The sequence below is a fragment of the Carcharhinus amblyrhynchos genome, chromosome 3 (assembly GCF_965287045.1).
Source record: "Carcharhinus amblyrhynchos chromosome 3, sCarAmb.v2.hapA, whole genome shotgun sequence".
In the NCBI taxonomy this organism is placed as follows: domain Eukaryota; kingdom Metazoa; phylum Chordata; class Chondrichthyes; order Carcharhiniformes; family Carcharhinidae; genus Carcharhinus; species Carcharhinus amblyrhynchos.
In genome coordinates, this window is record NC_137326.1 from 84,484,500 (window position 1) to 84,503,894 (window position 19,395).

At 42.0% G+C, this 19,395-nt stretch overlaps 1 protein-coding gene across 1 annotated transcript in view; it reads left to right on the forward strand.

Annotated features, from left to right (window-relative positions):
- Positions 1-19,395, forward strand: part of LOC145340904 (SH2/SH3 adapter protein NCK1-like) — a 214,994-nt gene that overhangs the window by 70,198 nt on the left and 125,401 nt on the right. The window contains exon 2 of the mRNA XM_080185456.1: positions 4,495-4,546. The gene's annotated coding sequence lies outside the window, so the exon portion shown is untranslated. The remainder of the gene's footprint in view (positions 1-4,494; positions 4,547-19,395) is intronic.

A 19,395-nucleotide genomic window follows, 5' to 3' on the forward strand; every position in this document is an offset into this window, starting at 1 on the left:
ATTCTAAATTGCCCCTTAGTGTCAGCAGCACCAGCAGGATAAATATGTGGGGTTAAGTGGATAGAGCCTAGGTGGATTGTTGGTGCAGGCATGATGGGCTGAATGGCCTCCTGCTGCGCTGTAGGGATTCTATGACTGATAAAGAAAGAGGAGCAGGTAAGCAACAGTAAATGAGATGATGACCTGTTTTATCAATGGAGCAAAGCTGTAGCCAATCTTGGTTTTGTTACTTGTCTATTTTACAATTTCCTCAATTTAGTGTTGTGTAAACAGATTTTTCAGGACTTCAGCTCTTATTGCACATTGTTAAGTAATTGCCTGGGTTCAGTTCATGGTGAAATACATGGCTCGCAGCAAACCTTGTAACCATACAATGACAGGAAATTCATTCAGGGTGAGAGGAAACTCTTTGAAACTCAAGTGTACTTGCTGTTGGGGGAAATGCTTGCAGTTGCATTTAGTACCCAATATGTTCTAGTTTATCAATAGCTGAAAAAAATTGGAAAGCTTGTTGGCAGCATTATATTTTGGATCTCTCAAATCGAGTGAAAACAAACGATTTGTTGAATAATTTCTGAACTATTTTGTGCCTCTGAATTATAAGATTCTGTTTTTGAGTCCCACTCCAGGGCTTGAAAATAAAAGTCAAGGCTGGCACTCTACTGCAGTACTGAGGGTGCACTGCACTGTTGGAAGTGCTATTTTTCCAATGTGGTGTTAAACCAAAGCCCTGTCTGCCTCGATATAAAAGATCCAATGGTACTCTTTTTTTTGAAGCAGAGTAGGAAGTCCCCTCCAGTTGTCCTGGCTAGTATGTTTATCCCTCAATCAACATTGCAAAAACAGATTAACTGGTTGTTATCACATTGCTGTTTTTGGCAGTTTGCTGAGCACAAATTAGTTGGCATGTTTCCTATGGTAGTGACTACACTTAAAGTACTGTATTGGCTGTGAAATGCTTTGAGACGCCCTGTGACCATGAAAAGCATGATATAAACGCTAGTCTAACTTAAGAAAAGCTTTGCAAACAATACTTCTAAAAAGAAAACATGAATCATATGTTTTAAATTTTGGAGACAATTGAACTAATTAGCACTAGTTCTGGAAAATATTAACATTATGCTTTGAACTTTGTAAAATGAAGTGAAAGAAAGGCAACTGTTAGTTGCCAGGAACATTAATTTTGTGCCTGTTACAGCATGTGGGTGTACCTAAGCCACATGGACTGCTGCAGTTAAAGAAGGCAGCTCACCACACCTTCTTGAGGTCAGCTAGAGTTGGGTAACAAATGCTGGCCTAGCCAGCGATGCTTGCAACCTGTGAATGATTTTTGAAAAAGGCTGCGTTTGTTGCCAACGCGTTTCAACTTGCGGCTTTAGTGACTCACTCGGTTACATCTTTGCAAGTGATAGAGTAGGCCATGGCCAGGAGAAGGGATACTTATCAAATGGTTATTGAAGACGTTTTTCCATCAATTTTGAAAGATACTTTTAAGTAAATGCTGATGCTTTAAGAAAACATCTGATAAGATTCCATCTCCATACCAGCAAATAAAAAACTCTCATCATTTGCCCCACAGCTCTCCAAACCAGAGTGGGCCAATGAAAGATGCAGTGGGCTGTTGTTCCGGGCACTGCTTCGGTGGTTTAACCTGCTCTCAATATCAATCTAGGCCTCGGTTGATAACAACTTTGTCCTCATTGAGCAGGTGCCAAACTGCTGATCCACACAAGATTCATTCAGTTCCTTGTCCGCAGCTCTGTTTGACTTGCATACAAGGGCATCGGTCACATCCAGCTGCCCACCTTCTCTGTGCTATCAGATTAGGTTGCATGGTAGCTACTGTCTGAAAGGTTTTTTGCTAGATTATTGTGTCAGGCTGAGCGCAGCAGTGTGCTGTCATTGGTTTTCTGTGCATACCTTGACCAGTGCATGTGCAGACTTGTATGGACGACTATCTTGTATTGGCAGAAGATACTGTTTGAAACAAAACTTGGGTCTGGTATTGTATGTATATTAAAAGGTTTGGATCTTGCACAGTAGGAGATGAGTGATGTCACATCTATAGTGCAAATATTTGGTACTTCACATTATTAGATTAACTTGCAGTGCCTAAAATGTTATTTTGTAAATATCATTAAAGCAACATTTAAAATATTTAGTCCAGGTTTTGTGTCCCACCCTAAAAATGGCAATATTGCATGGAAGAGAAATGAGGGTGTTTTGAGATTGAAGGTAGAAAGTTAAGAGAGTTGAGGAGCTGAAATTTTCTTTTTAAGCAAAAGATATGTTACGCACAATACACATTTTCCCAGAAGTTAAAAAAAATTACAAATAGCCCATTTAACTTTAAGCATTTACAGATGTGAACTGCAAAATTGCTGCACCCTGAGCAAAGTTTAAGATTAAAAGGATTTTTTTCTTTTTTTTATCTTAATTTCTCCATCCCCTCATGAACATGCTAAGGGGGAAATGATGTACTTCCTAGATTAACAAGTTATTGTGGTATAAAGTGGAAATGGTTGAGAGCTTCAGGTTTCTGTGTCCAGATCACCAACAGCCTGTTCTGGTCCCTCCACACTGATGCTAAGATCAAGAAAGTCCGCTAATTACACCTTTACTTCCTCAGGAGGCTAAGGACATTTGGCATGTCTGCTATGACTCTCACCAACTTCTACAGATACATCACAGAAAGCTTTTTTTCTGGTTGTACCACAGCTTGGCATGGCTCCTGCTCTGTCCAAGACCATAAGAAACTACAAAGGGTCATGAGCGAAGCCCAGTCCACCATGCAAACCAGCTTCCCATCCATTGACTTTGTCTACACTTCCCACTGTCTGGGAAAATCAACCAGCGTAATCAAGGATCCCACGTGCCCCGGACATAATTTCTTCCATCTTTTTATATTGGGAAAAAGATACAAAAGTCTGAGGTTACAAACTCAACAGCTTCTTCCCTGCTGCCATCAGACTTCTGAATGGGACCTACCTCACATTAAGTTGATCTCTCTCTACACCTTAGCTATAACCGTAACTACATTCTGCACTCTCTACATATGGTATACTTTATGCAGCACGCAAGAAACAATACTTTTCACTGTGTACTAATATATGTGACAATAAATCACTTCAAAATTCAAGAATTAACAATATTGATAATTACAGCACCAACTTGCCTCGCATCCTGCTATAAATTAACTCCAGCAGATGGATGCTGGGCAGAAGTAAGCAGTTTAGGAGAAAAGGCTGAAGCAAATAATCTTTTTAAAGGGCAAGCACAAGAGATTCTTGAATTTTGTGTGTTACAAAATCACTGAAATATGCGACATGGGCAACAGATGCTTGGCAGCACCACCACTTGAGTTCTCCTGCAAACCATATTATCTTGATGTGGATCTGTATCACCATTCCTTGGATCAAAATCCTGAAACACTCTTCACACTGTGAAAATATCTACACCGTATAGACTACAACAGTTGAAGGTAGTGGATCATCAGCATGTTCTCGAGGACAATTTGGGATGGACAATAAAGGCAGGTTTTGTCAGCGATATTCAAATCCCATGAAAAAATAAAAATGGAAGGGCAACCATGATGAATGGTTTGATAATTCTGGACTTTTGCTTTATCTTTCTTAGGAAGAAATTTTAAAGAATGTTTCTTCAATAAATTAGTAGTTGGTGGAAATCATGAGGAAACAAATTGTACTGATTATGTTGAATGGTCTTGTGTTTAGTTCCAGCTATTTGTTAGAATATTGTTAAAAATAAGTTACCTTGTGCTTTTAACAATTAAAATCCATAGGTGCAGATATTGACAGTCTGTGGTTCTCCAGCTCATCTTTTGCTGCTGCTTGCTTTATCAGATGCTTTTGTGAATGGGATGTGCTTTTTGTCATCTCATTGTTTTAGCTCCTCTGAAGCAATTAGTATGGAATAGGTGTGTAGGTGTGATGGACCACTTGTGGCCTTGGTCCACTTGTCATTTACATATGTTCTTGTGATCACTGAAAACATCAGACTGATTGCTTTAAGCATTTCACACTCGTTCTGTCAATATTTGTTTTATTTGATCTGTTTTCCAGGAACTTGATTATTATTTTGCAGTGAGCTTCTTAAGCTTCACTTTAAACTGATGATGGCTATTGGTCAACATTTCAATGCTCCTGATCCTGTAATTTCCCATCTGGGCATGTAATTATTGGATGTGAATTGAGAAAAAAATTATTCTTCTCAGAACGTGGGTGCCCTTGGCTCAGCCAGCATTTATTGCCCATCCCTAAATGCCCTTGAGAAATCATTTACAAAATAAATTAATGAAACAGTGACCCAAAAACACCTGACACAATCACAGTGCCAGTTTTGGGTGAAAAATGACTGCCATTAGGTTAGAAAACGTGACCAATTTTCTTCTGCTGTTTACTCGTACAGAAAAAAGATGTTAGGATGAGGAGCAAGCAGATAATGTGTTGAATTTAATTTTTTTTTTACTTTCAGCTCACCATTGGACAGGATACTCTCTGAGGCTGGCTGATTTGATGTGGCACAGGTAGAATTTTCACTTTGTTTACTGGTGGGAGTAAGCAAAAGCAACTTCTTTAATTGTGGAATACCCAGAAATGTTAGTTGACCGTATGCAATTTTATTCATTTAAAAAAAATGCTTTAAGTGTTGATATGTGAATTGTTACAGTTCATTAATTACCTGCTTTTTTGGATCAAATGGTTTGATCACCTTGACTATCATGTACAAAGGACTCTTTGAACTGGAAAAGGCCAAGCTCAATGTGCCATAAATTAAATAATAAACTAACTTAAATTAAGTGGGCAGTAAAGTTACAATCATGATGAACAGTGGGCCATCTTCACTGGAAGATAAACATCTACACTGTAATATTTTTCCAAGATTAATGTGTTTTTGAAGCGGTAGAGTTTGGAATAAGTATATAGTACTCCTTGCGATGCGCTCTAATCAGCTTTTATATACTGTAGCAAAACTTACTCCACTTTCTGTTTCCATTGCACAAGATGATATAAAGGCTAACATTCCCTTAACCTTTTTTAATTTGATCTGTACATGGATCACAATTTATTTTGGACTCTCACTATTCCTCGCTTTTCACCACTTAGTAAGTGTTTGGATTCATTCTCTTTCTTTGGATTGACCTCTCACGGCATTGAAATTCATCTGCCAGTTTCACCAACTCTCTCCACCTATCAACCTCTTTGTGATGTTATGCTCCCATCCTCTCACCACCATACAAGGATCTCCTTGTAGCGCATGATGATATGGTGGTGATATTAAATAGGTTTAGTTTTTGAAAATGATAGTGTAAGTAAAGTATAGACTTACGAGAGGAGAATGCAGTTTTATTACTGGAGGTATCTGTAGATTAATTATGTCTGAGAAAATAAAACCAAAGATGGATAAAAGGCTAGCTCCTTCCATGTTTGCTCCAGTTGTTGAATAAAGACTGCGACGTTGCAGAAAAAGTGTGGACTGCAGTTTTGTAAAGGGACTGGAAAGTAGCAATCTGAAACCTCTGTTTGCTTGAGAAGGGAAATTGAGGTCTTTGTTCAATTCAACATTAGTTGCGGACAAAAAAACAAAAGCTGAAATTTTCCAGCCACTCTGCTCCAGTCTATCATTTCCCAGCAATGGGGCTGCAATCAACAGGAAACTACACTGACAGCGGTGGGTCAGAAAATTCTGCCAATGGAGAGCTGCTTCTGCTACCATGAAGCAGGGGGACACAGAAAACCCTGCCCAAATGTGTTGGAAGTACTCAGCAGCTCTGGTAGCATCCGTGGAAAGAGAAACAAAGTTAATGTTTTGAGTTGCATCTGACTGTTTAGAGCTGTAGGAAGGTAAAAATATATGGGTGTCATGCTGTTAAAAAGACAGTGGGGAAGGAAGAACATCAGAGTCTGGGATAGGATAGAGGGCAGGTGTGATTAAATAACAAAGGTGTCATCAAACAAAAGGCAAAAAGAAATGGTAAATGTTGTAATAAAGGAAAAAAAGCATTTGGCCAGAGTGCGTAAGAATGGCAGCATAATGAATAACCGTATCGGAAAGCAAAAATGTGAAAAACAAGATTCACTTAAAGGGAGTGTGGCACTTTGTGAATTGCTCATTCAGAATTGCTCATGGTGCAGACACAATTTGCTGTAACGAACCCTCTGCCAACACATAGTCATAAAAAAATACAGAATGGGGGACAGTGTTCATAGTTCGAAATTGTTTAACTCAACTTTAAGTCTGGATGGTTGTAAAATGCCTTATCCAATGATAAGGTGCTGTTCCTTGAGCTTCACTGGAACACTGCAGTTTGCTGAGGACAGACATGTGAGTGTGAGAACAAAGTGGTGAATTAAATGGCAACCAACTGGAAGCTCAGAGTCATATTTACTGATTGACTGACTGGGCTGTTCCATACTGCAGTTACCCAATCTCCCAAATGTAAAGGAGACTACATTGTGAGCAGCATATGTCATATACTTAGTAGAAAGGAGAACAAGAAATCATTTATTCACGTGGAATGAGTATTTGGGACCTTGAATGGTGTGGCGGGAGGAAGTAAAAGGGCAGACATTTTACCTTTGATGAGGTATTGGACGATTGAGGAGTGGATAAGTGTGCCCCTTTGGAATGCTGACAGGGAGAAGGTGTATTTGTTGATGGCAGGAATGGTGGAGGATGATCCTTTGAACGTGCTGGGGTGGAAAGTGAGAAAAAGGGGAATCTTATAGCAGTTCTAGAAGGGAGTGCAAGGGATGAGAACAAATGTGTGGGAAAATAGGTTCAGTATGGTCAAGGGCCCTGTCAATCACATGGGGCAGAGTGGAGGATTCCGCCATTTTTGCCAACATCAAATTTTGCTTCTGGTCTTTTTTTTTGTTGCTCAAGTTTCAAAGATGGCATGATCAGCGTATATGCAGCAGAGAAACTGGGAGAATATCATGGAGTCCTTACAGGAGGCAGGGTATAGGCTCGCTCTGTGGTTCCCAACTGCTGTGAGGGTGCGAGTATGCTGTGACAGCTGATACTTCTGCACATGCATCAAGCCACATGACAAGCCCCAACTGTTTCTCTCAGCGACTGCCTGGCTTCTGCTGTAGCTGCCGTTCCAACATTGTGTTCAAAATCTGTTCTCTTCCCTACAGAGCATGAACCACCCATGCCTCCTGCTGCTATAGCAACAATCCTTAGGGCCTTGGCAATGGGTTAATTCTGAATATGTTACAAGAGGTCAATACTTTTGAATAAGTGACAATTTACATGAATAATTCCAAACAGCCAGATCTCCAACTTGTTATTTGACATTGTGACTGTTGTACCCTTCTGAGGAGGTACCAGTGCTATTCTGTTCAAGGCTCAGAAAGTGGATTAATCTTGCAAATATTTTACTTCAATTTTCCTTTGAATTAAACAAACAAAGAAAATTACAGCACAGGAATAGGCCCTTTGGCCTTCTAAGCCTGCACTGACCATGCTGCTTGACTGATCTAAAACCACCTACCCTTCTGGGGACCATATCCCTCCATTCCAATCCTATTCATGTATCTGTCCAGACGCCCCTTAAAACTCACTACTGTATCTGCTTCCACTACCTCTCCCAGCAGAGAGTTCTAGGCACTCACTACCCTCTGTGTTTTAAAAAAAACACTTGCCTCATACATCCTCTTTAAACCTTGCCCCTCACACCTTAAACCTATGCCCCCCAGTAATTGACTCTTCCACCCTGGGAAGAAGCTTCTGACTATCCACTCTGTCCATGCCCTTTATAACCTTGTAGACTTCTATCAGGTCACTCCTCAGCCTCTCTTGTTCCAGTGAGAACAAACCAAGCTTCTCTAACCTCTCCTCATAGCTAATGCCCTCCATGTGTGCAGTTTTGGGTGCCGTACTTACGCAAGGATATTTTGGCCTTGGAGGGAGTGCAGAGGAGGTTTACTAGGCTGATGCCGGAGTTGAGGGGGTTGAGCTATGAGGAGAGGCTGTATAAACTAGGCTTGTACTCGTTAGAGTTTAGAAGAATGAGGGGAGATCTCATTGAGACGTATAAGATGATGAATGGGATGGATAGGATAGAGGTGGAGAGGCTCTTCCCGCTCAGAAAGGACAGTAGGACTAGGGGGCACAGCCTCAAGATAAAGGGGGGGCGGTTTAGAACAGAGTTGAGGAAAGGGTGGTGAATCTCTGGAATTCTCTGCCCGTTGAAGTGGTGGAGGCTGCCTCACTAAATATTTTTAAGACGCGGGTTGATGGGTTTTTGATAAGAGGGGATTAAGGGTTATGGGGAGAGGGCGGGAATGTGGAACTGAGCCACGACAGATCAGCCATCATCTTATTGAATGGCGGGGCAGGCTCGAAGGGCCAGATGGCCTACTCCTGCTCCTATTTCTTATGTTCTTATGTTCTTATACCAGGCAACATCCTGGTAAATCTTTTCTGTACTCTCTCCAAAGCCTCCACATCCTTCTGGTTGTGTGGCAACCAGAATTGAACACTGTATTCCAAGTGTGGCCTAACTAAGCTGCAACAAGACCTGCCAACTTTTAAACTGAATGCCTCAAACTCTAAATTCTCTTTTTTCATTTAGTGTCACAGTGGAATAAAGAATTTCACTGATTGTGTATATGTGAATCGTTGCATTGAATTCCCTTCAGCCAGGTTGATTGGTTCTATGTGTTTCTGTGCATTCCCAGGAATCTGTTTAAAAGCATCCAGATTGCTATTCAATCAATCTCTGCTGATTCCAATTTGGTCACCTCACACCAGTTGCACTTAAAAATAAAACTCTTACAATAAGTGAAAATGTTATTTCTGTAAGTACATATGTGTCTCCAATTCACAGAACAATGTCTTTCGTATTTAACATATGTCAAATATTAACAAATTCTAAAAGACAGTGGCAATTACTCAAATGGTGTCATTTTGGAAGAAAATAGTGATTCTTAATGGACAGCAATTTTAGAACATCAATAAAAATGACTGGTTGGTAAGCAAGCAAATGCAGAAAGCTACCAATAGGACAGACACGTATGACCACCAGGTCACCTGGTAACTTCTTGCAGCTAGGCTTTTGGTGGCAGCTGGCCCCAAAGTGCACTTGTACCATTGTCCACTCTGCAGTGGGGGCAGGGGAGTTAGGAAAGGGCCAAAAGTAGGGCCTTGCCTTGTGTTTGATTGCTGGTTGCCATCAGAAAGTTTCCAGAAAGCCTTGGACAAGTTGCCTTACAGGAGGCTGCTAAATAAGCTGAGAGCCAATGGTGTTGGAGGCAAGGTGCTGCCATGGATAGAAGATTGGCTGACAGACCGAAGGCAGAGAATGGGGATAGGGGGACTAATGGTGTTCCACAGGGATCGGTGTTGGGACCACAATTTTTCACTATATACATTAATGATCTGGAAGATGGAACTGAGGGCATGTTTGCTAAATTTGCGGATGATACAAAGATATGTAGAGGGACAGGTAATGTTGAGGAAGTGGGGAGGCTAAAGAATGACTTAGATTAAGAGAATGGGCAAAGAAGTGGCAGATGGATTACAATGTGGAAAAGTGTGAGGTTGTGCACTTTGTTAGGAAGAATAGAGGCATAGACTATTTTCTAAATGGGGAAAGGCTATGGAAATCTGAAGTACAAGGGACTTGGAAGTCCTGGTTCAGAACACTCAGGGTTAACGCGCAGTTTCAGTTGGCAGTTAGGAAGACAAATTCAATGTTAGCATTCATTTCTGAAGGACTAGAATGCGAGAGCAGGGATGTACTGCTGAGGCTGTATAAGGCTCTGGTCAGACCCCATTTGGAATTTTGTGAGCAGTTTTGGGCCCAGTACCTAAGGAAGGATGTACTGGTCTTGGAGGGGGTCCAGAGGAGGTTCACAAGAATGACCCAGGAATGAAGTGTTTGTCATATGAGGAGTACTTGAAGAGTCTATACTCAAAATTTAGAAGGATGAGGGGGATCCGATTAAAACTTGTAGAAGGCTGAGTGGCCTATATAGAATGGACGTGGACATGGAGAAGATATTTCCACTTGCGGGAGAGACTAGAACCAAGGACACAACCTCAGTGAAGGAACTCTCCTTTAAAATTGAGATGAGGAGAAAGTTTTTCAGTCAGAGGGTGGTGAGTCTGTGGAACACATTGCCACAGAGGGCTGTGGAAGCTAGGTTATTGAGTGTCTTTTAGATATAGATAGGTTCTTGATCAATAAGGGGATCAAGGGATATGGGTAGAAGACAGGAGAATGGGGATGAGAATCCGATCAACCATGATTGAATGGTGGAGCAGACTCAGTGGGCTGAATGGCCTAATTCTGCTCCTATATGTTACCGTCTTGTGATGATGCTGGAAATATCACCCAAGAGATTGGACTACTTAGAATTGTGCTTGATGTTAATGTACCTTTTAAGTGTAATTTTTAGACGTACTCTGCAGTTGTAGGCAAACTTTTTTTCAGTTTGTTTTTCTCATTGTTGCCGGGCTGTCTACAAGAATCTTTTTATTGCTGCCTAACAGGTCTGTTTATTTTCCCTGGGATGTTCATGACTCTGCATTGTTAGGAGAACTGGTTGGCAGGTCAGGTCATAGGAGTTTTTTTTCATTTTCGGTTTGGCGCTGGAGTTTGAGTTTTAATTTTAGAAGGGGCATCAAGCTGAAAAGACTTCACTCTCTCTGGTTACGGAAATTCTGCCGGTCATCTGAAAGCAAGGACTTGCCATTCTGAAAGAGGAAATCAGCTGTTGGTGAGTTGCCTAGAGTTTCTGGTGTTTTAGGAAGCTGTTCCGACTTCAAACTGTTCTTAGTCTATCCAGAGCACTGCCGACTTCATCTGAAGGACGCAAGTTCAGTTTTATGTGAGCATTAATCTTTGCTGTGTTAAACTACAGGATTAGTTTGATTGCAACACATTAACAAAAGAACAAAGAACAACACAGCACGGGAAACAGGCCCTTCGGCCCAACGAGCCCGCGCCGCCGTCCTACTATCTCAGTGTCCTATTCATGATTTTAGTCTACGCCTAACGTGCGAGGATCAGGGAGGTCCAATTTAGGGACAATTTTAGTACCCAATCAATCAGCCTAAAAGCACATCTTTGGGGGATGTGGGAGGAAACCGGAGCACCCGGAGGAAACCCACGCAACCACGGGGAGAACGTGCAAACTCCCACATTAGATACATTTGTTAAAGGTTATAGATTATAGTGGTTGTTTTGTTTCTTGTTTGCAATTGATAAGAGTTCTTGCTAACTTTCCAACTTTATATGTTAACTATATTCTATTTGGTAAAAGCTCTCTAGTGAATCATTTGAATTATACCTGAAGTGAGACGTCACGTGATAATCCAAGCCAAATTTAAGAGGCAAAACAGATCCAGGCGGGCTCCATAAAGCATTTTGGAGTTTCAGACATGAGCCATAATGTGTTTAATAAAAACATGAACAATGTAAATTGCAAGGCGAACAAATGAATTAATCTCCTGGTCAGTAAGACATAGGCTGTCTTTCGAGCATTTGGTGATATTCTATGGGGAAAGAAGTAGGCAATTCAGAAACCTTCCAGGCAGATTGAAATATACACAATACAAAATAGTAAGATGTTGAAGACTTGTATTTATTTCTAATACCTTTTAGCTAATTGTTTTCACACACATACACAGTATAAGTGAATCAATTATTATTGGATACAAATTCCAAACAATAAACACTAACTAGCACAGAACACCTTGATTTGGAGTTCTTGCACCTAGCTTATCATCCACTTAAAACAATCTTTGTAAATCAATGTAGTAATTATCTAATGCTAAACATATTGCTATCATTTGGCACACAACAAGGGTATGTAACAGATTTATAGAGTGTAACACAAAATGATGTCAATGTAAACCATGTGTTGTTAAAGGAGAATAAATAAATGATATATGTCTTGTTAAGGACTGTGAAATTAAGTTCATATTTTGCAATTATAAGCACGTACAGTGCATTACAATAAACTAGGTTTGGTGTTTAGATTTAACATTTAACTTGGTAAATGCAAAAGAGGTTGTTTTCATATGATGTGGGCACCAATTATATCACAGTAACAATTTTTTGTTTTCTGGTTGGCATTGATTGGCATATCTTCATGTGTAATACCTATTAATATTTTAACTGAAATTATTGTTACACTGAATATAATGACATTGAGTTAAACTGTAGTTCAGTTGAATGCCAATTTTAAACTGAGTACACAGTATGAATGGCTACACAATAGGAAGCCCTTCACTTGCAGTGGATTGCTGAATTGTGATGCTCCCAATGTCCCGTCCCTCATCTGTGATTGTCCATTGTCATTTCTCAAGTACATTGTGCAGTGTTATGACCAATCGATTTAGCTGAAAAAAAATGGACGCACCTTGGAATTGTTAGCCTCATTGAAGTGTACTGTGATGCTGAAAAGATTGGGAATGAGTTGTTTAGGTCATTGTGGAATCAATGGGTTTAAAATAAATTTTTATTAGACAGCCCATCTCCAGGAATGGAGATGGAGATGTCAGGGAAGTAAAGCGTCAAATATGAACCATAAATGAAATGCTGGAAAATCTTAGCAGATCTGGCAGTGGAGAGAGATTCGAGGCTGAATCTTCCTTCATCAGAACTGGTTGGGCAAAGAGAGGTGTGATAAATGGGAACTGGTTGGGCCATTGTTCAAGGTAGAAGCAGAGAGCTTCCAATTGTCCTGATGGAGGATGGAAATATAGAGAGATCGGATGTCTATAGTGCAGAGGAGACAGTTGGGACTAGTCATTGTTGAATTGATGTAGGACACCAGAAACGTTAGGTGGGAAGAGACTGGACAAGGGGAAAAAAATATGTCAAAGTACGAAAATCTCCAACAAGGCAAGGACAGAGTGACTTGTTTACTGGGACAGTTCTGCTTATGGATTTTGGGATGGTGATATAAGCAGGTCTGTTCTGAGGCTGGAGTCTATGGGGGGATGATTTCCAGAGGTAGTTAGATTGACACACCTGGAAACAATGGCTTGATGGTTCAGTGGTGAGTAATGTTCCAGGGGAGATAGGAAAAAGGATTGGAAGTTGACACTTTGCCTCTAGGAGGTAGAGATTGTTGCATGAGACAACAGCAACAGCAGGTTGGGATCAGACTTGAGAGCACAGAGTTTAGCAAGCTCAGATGGGGACAAGTTAGAGTGAATGGGCAGACTAGAGAATTAAGACACTGAAGAGACTTGTTTATTTCAAAGCAAGCATTCTTGTGAAAGCCAAGTTCTTGCTGTTCTGCATCGCTACAACCACCTCTCACCACCACAAACATAGGTGTTAAAGGAAATTGCAGCACTGCTTCACACCTAGGCTTTCAATCTTCCTGGTCTGTTTAGGCCAGCCTTGACTAAATCTACTGTGCTATTAACTCTAAAATAACAAATGAAGGCATATATTTTTCTAAAGAGTTAACATGTCAGTGCACAGCAGAACCTAGATATAAGTGGCTGTCGAGGAAGATAATTTGCAATACATCTCCTATAAAGAATAAAGAACAGTACAGCACCCAGGAACAGGCTCTTTGGCCCACCAAGCTTGTGCCAATCATGTTGTCCCATCTCGACCAACCACCTGTATCCCTTTACTCCCTGCCTTTCGTGTGTCTATCCAGATAAGTCTTAAATATTGCTAATGTATCTGCCTCACTTGGCAGTGCATTCCAGGCCCCCACCACCCTCTGTGTCAACAAATGTCCCCTGCAATTTCCAATGCCCTGAGGAAAAAGCTTCCAACTGTTCATCTTATCTGTGCACCTCATAATTTTATAAACCTTTTTCAGGTTGCCCCTCAGCCTCCATCTTTCCAGGGAAAACAATCCCAGTTTATTCAATCTCTCCTCATAACTAATGCCGGGCAACATCCTGGTAAACCTTTTCTATAGATCAAAGAAAATTACAGCACAGGAACAGGCCCTTCAGCCCTCCAAGCCTACACCAACCATGCTGCCTGACTTAACTAAAACCCTTCACTCACCTGACGAAGGGTCAAACCCCGAAAGCTAGTGGGTTTACTATCAAATAAGCTTGTTGGACTTTAACCTGGTGTTGGGAGACTTCTTACTGTGTTGACCTCCCCAGAAGCCAGTGAGGATACAGAGATTTCTCTCAAGGCCCCAGCAATTTCCTCTCTTGTCTCTGTCAGTATTCTGGGGTATTTCCCATCAGGCCCTGGAGACTTGTCTACCTTGATGTTTCTCAAGAACCCAATATCTCCTCCTCTTTGATCTCAGCATGACTCAAACTATGTATACATCCTTTCACAGACACATCATCCACCAAGTCCTTCCCTTTGGTGAATACTGACGCAAAGTACTCGTACCTCGCCCATCTTCTCTGGCTCTACGTACAGATTTCCTCCCTTGTCCTTAAGTCGACCAACCCTCTCCCTGGCTACCCTCTTGTTCTTCATATGTGTATAAAAAGCCTTGATTTTCATTAATCTGGCTGGCCAATGCTTTTTTATGACCCTTTTAGCTCTTCTTACTCCTTGCTTAAATTTCTTTCTACTTTCCTTGTATCCCACGCTTGCTTCATGTGTTCCCAGTCTCCTAGCTTTGATAAATGTTTCCTTTTTCTCTTTGACTAGGGTCACAATATCTCTCGTTATCCAAGGTTCCCAAAACTTGCCATACTTATCTTTCATTCTTACAGGAGTGTGCTGGTCCTGTATCCCTATCAACTTACACTTGAAAGCCTCCCACATGCCAGATGTTGATTTGCCCTCAAAATATCTGTCCCCAATTTACATTCTTTAGTTCCTGCCTAATTTTGTTGTAATTAGCCTTCCCTTAACTTGACGACTACGCTTATCTTTACTCATCAGTCTCTTAAAGCTTACTGAATTGTGGTCACTGTTCCCGAACTGCTCCCCACCTGGCAGGGCTCATTCCCCAATACCAGGTCCAGTATGGCCCCTTCCTTAGTTGGACTATCTACATACTGTTTTTCAGGAAGCGCTCCCTACAAACTCTGCTCCATCCACGCCCCTAGCACTATATAGGAGAAATGAACATCTCCCACCACAACAGCCCTGTTACTTTTACACCGTGCCAAAATCTACCTATGTATCTGCTCCTCAAACTCCTGATAGCAATTGGGTGGCCTATAGTAAACCCCCAACATTGTGATGACACTTTTCCTATTTCTGAGCTCTGCACATATTGCCTCGCTGTATGAGCTCCCTGAGATATCCTCCCGGAGTACAGCTGTGATATTCTCCTTAACCAGTTGTGCAATTTCCCTACACCTTTTACATCCCCCTCTATCCTGCCTGAAACATCTATACCCTGGAATATTAAGCTGTCAATCCTGACCTTCCCTTAATCAAGTCTCTGTAATGGCAACTATATCATAGTTTCTAGTACTAATCCAAGCTCGAAGTTCATCTGCCTTACCTGTTACATTTCTCACATTGAAACAAATGTACTTCAGTCCACCAGACCCCCTCTGATTTGCAATCCCATCCTGCCTGCTGTTTCTCTGTCTTATTGGCCCTACTCTCTCGTTTCCCTTCAGCTCATTCACCTTTGCTTTGGGCCTTGCCCCCTACCAAACCAGTTTAAATCCTCCCGTGTGACACTAGCAAACCTCCTGGCCAGAATATTTGTGCCCCTCCAGTTTAGGTGCAACCCGCCCATCTTGTACAGGTCCCATCTGCCCCTGCAAAGCCTCCACATTCTGGTAGTGGCAACTAGAATAGGACACAATATTTGAAATGTGGCCTAATGAATGATTATATAACTGTAACATAACTTGCCAACTTTTATACTCGATGCCTCGGCTGATGAAGGCAAGCATGTCATATGCTTTCTTCACTAACTTTCCACCTGTGCTATCACTTTGAAAGATCGATGGACACATACTCCCAGATGACTGTGCGTCTGCCATTTATTTAATACAGCCCAACTGAAATGGATCTACAAATATGCATCACCTTGCATTTTCAGGATTAAATTCCATCTGCCATTTCTCTGTCCAATTTTCCAGCCTTTCTATATCCTGCTGTATTCTCTGACACACTTCATCACTATCCACAGTCATTTTATCTAACTCCAGCAATCTTAATATCATCCACAAACTTGCTAATCAGTCCAACTACGTTTTCATAGAATCATGGAACCATCCAATGCCATTCGGCTCATCAAGCCTTCATTGACCACAATCCTACCTAGACCCTATGCCCATAACTCCCTGTATTTATCCTTGCTAGTCCCCTAAGTGGCAATTTAAATTGTCCCCTAAAGGGCAATTTAGCACAGCCAATACACCCAAACCGCACATCTATCTTCCAAGTAATTTATATATATATCACAAAGAATAGAGGTCACAGCACTGATCCTTGCCGAACACAACTAGTTACAGACTTCCATTCAAAAAAAAAATACTCTTCCACTGCTCCTCTGTCTTATGTGGCCAAGTAAGAAGTCTCACAACACCAGGTTAAAGTACAACAGGTTTATTTGGCAGCACTAGCTTTCAGAGTCTCAAGCTCCTTCATCAGGTGAGGGAGGACTTGTGTTCACAAACAGGGCATATAGACACAAACTCAGTTTACATGAAAATGGTTGGAATGCGAGTCTTTACAGGTAATCAAGTCTTAAAAGGTACAGACAATGTGAGTGGAGAGAGGGCCAAGCGCAGGTTAAAGAGGTGTGTATTGTCTCCAGCCAAGACAGTTGGTGAGATTTTGCAAGCCCAGGCAAATCGTGGGGGTTACAGATAGAAACATAGAAACATAGAACATAGAAACATTGAAAAACTACAGCACAAACAGGCCCTTCAGCCCATAAGTTGCGCTGAACATGTCCTTACCTACTAAGCATACCTATAACCCTCCACTTTAGTGAGTTCCATGTACTTATCCAAAAGTCTGTTAAAAGACCCCATAGAATCTGCCTCCACCACTGTTGCCGGCAACTGATTCCACGCACCCATCACCCTCTGAGTGAAAACCTTACCCCGACATCTCTGTACCTACTCCCCAGCATCCTAAACCTGTGTCCTCTTTGGCAACCATTTCAGCCATGGGAAAAAGCCTCTGAGAATCCACTCAATCAATATCTCTCATCACCTTATGCACCTCTATCAGGTCACTCCTCATTCTTCGTCTCTCCAAGGTGAAAAGACCGAGTTCTCTCAACCTATCCTCATAAGGTATGCCACCCAATCCAGGCAACAGCCTTGTAAATCTCCTCTGCACCCTTTCTATGGCTTCCACATCCTTTTTGTAATGAAGTGACCAGAACTGAGCACAGTACTCCAAGTGGGGTCTGACCAGGGTCTTGTACAACTGCAGCATTATCTCCCGACTCCTAAACTCAATTCCTCGATTGATGTATGTCAGTACACCATACACCTTCTTACTCACAGCCTGTACCTGCAAAGCTGCTTTGAGCATCCTCTGAATCCGGACCCTAAGATCCTTCTGATCTTCCACACTGCCAAGAGCCTTACCCTTAATATTATAATCTGTCATCATATTTGACCTGCCAAAATGAAGCACCACACACTTTCCTGGGTTGAAGTCCATCTGCCACTTCTCTGCCCAGTCTTGCATCCTATCAATGTCTCGCTGCAACTTCTGACATCCCTCCACACTATCCACAACACCTCCAACCTTTGTGTCATCAGCAAACTTGCCAACCCATCCCTCCACTTCCTCATCCAGGTCATTTATAAAAATCACAATGAGCAAGGGTCCCGGAACAGATCCTTGGGGCACTCCGCTGGTGACTGACCTCCATGCAGAAAAAGACGCATTTACAACCACTCTTTGCCTTCTGTGGGCAAGCCAGTTCTGAATCCACAGAGTAATGCCCCCTTGGATCCCATGCCCCCTCACTTTCTCAATAAGCCTTGCATGGGGCACCTTATCAAACATCTTGCTGAAGTCTATATAAACCACATCTACTGCTCTTCATTCGTCAATGTGTTTAGACACATCCTCAAAAAATTCAGTCAGGCTCATAAGACATGATCTGCCTTTGGCAAAGCCGTGCTGACTATTCTTGATCATACTACACCTCTCCAAATGTTCATAAATCCAATCTCTCAGGATCTTCTCTATCAACTTATCAACCACTGAGGTTAGACTCACTGGTCTATAATTTCCTGGGCTATCTCTTCTCCCTTTCTTGAATAAAGGAACCACATTCACAATACTCCAGAACCACTCCTGCCTCCATTGCTGAAGCAAAGATCTTTGCCAGAGGTTCTGCAATCTCTTCTCTCGCCTCCCACGTAACCTGGGGTACATCCCATCTGGTCCCGGTGACTTATCTAACTTGATGCTTTTCAAAAGCTCTAACACATCCTCTTTCTTAATCTCTACATGCTCGAGCTTTTCAGTCCGCTGCAAGTCTGCACTGCAATCACCAAGATTCTTTTCCACTGTGAATACTGAAGTAAAGTATTTATTGAGCATTTGTGCAATTTCTACTGGTTCTATATAAACCTTCCTACCGTCACACTTGATAGAACATAAGAAATAGGAGCAGGAGTAGGCCATCTAGCCCTTCGAGCCTGCCCCGCCATTCAATAAGATCATGGCTGATCTGTCGTGGCTCAGTTCCATATTCCCGCCCTCTCCCCATAACCCTTAATCCCCTCGCTTATCAAAAACCCATCAATCCGCGTCTTAAAAATATTTAGCGAGGTAGCCTCCACCACCTCAACGGGCAGAGAATTTCAGAGATTCACCACCCTTTGAGTGAAGAAGTTCCTCCTCAACCCTGTTCTAAACCACCCCCCCCCCCCTTTATCTTGAGGCTGTGCCCCCTAGTCCTACTATCCTTTCTGAGCGGGAAGAGTCTCTCCACCTCTATCCTATCCATCCCATTCATCATCTTATACGTCTCAATGAGATCTCCCCTCATTCTTCTAAACTCTAACGAGTACAAGCCTAGTTTATTCAGCCTCTCCTCATAGCTCAACCCCCTCAACTCCGGCATCAGCCTAGTAAACCTCCTCTGCACTCCCTCCAAGGCCAAAATATCCTTGTGTAAGTATGGTGCCCAAAACTGCGCACAGTACTCCAGCTGTGGCCTCACCAATGCCCTATACAGCTGCAGCAAGACCTCCCTACTTTTATATTCAATCCCCCTCGCTATGAAGGCCAGCATCCCATTCGCCTTCCTGACCACCTGCTGCACCTGCAAGCTGGGTTTTTGCGACTCATGCACAAGGACCCCAAGGTCCCTCTGCACCACCGCCTGCTGCAGTTTTTCCCCACGTAAGTAATAATCCTTCCTACCATTATTCCTACCAAAGTGGACCACCTCACACTTGCCAACATTAAATTCCATTTGCCATTTCCTGGCCCATTCGCCCAGCCTATCTAGATCCTTTCTG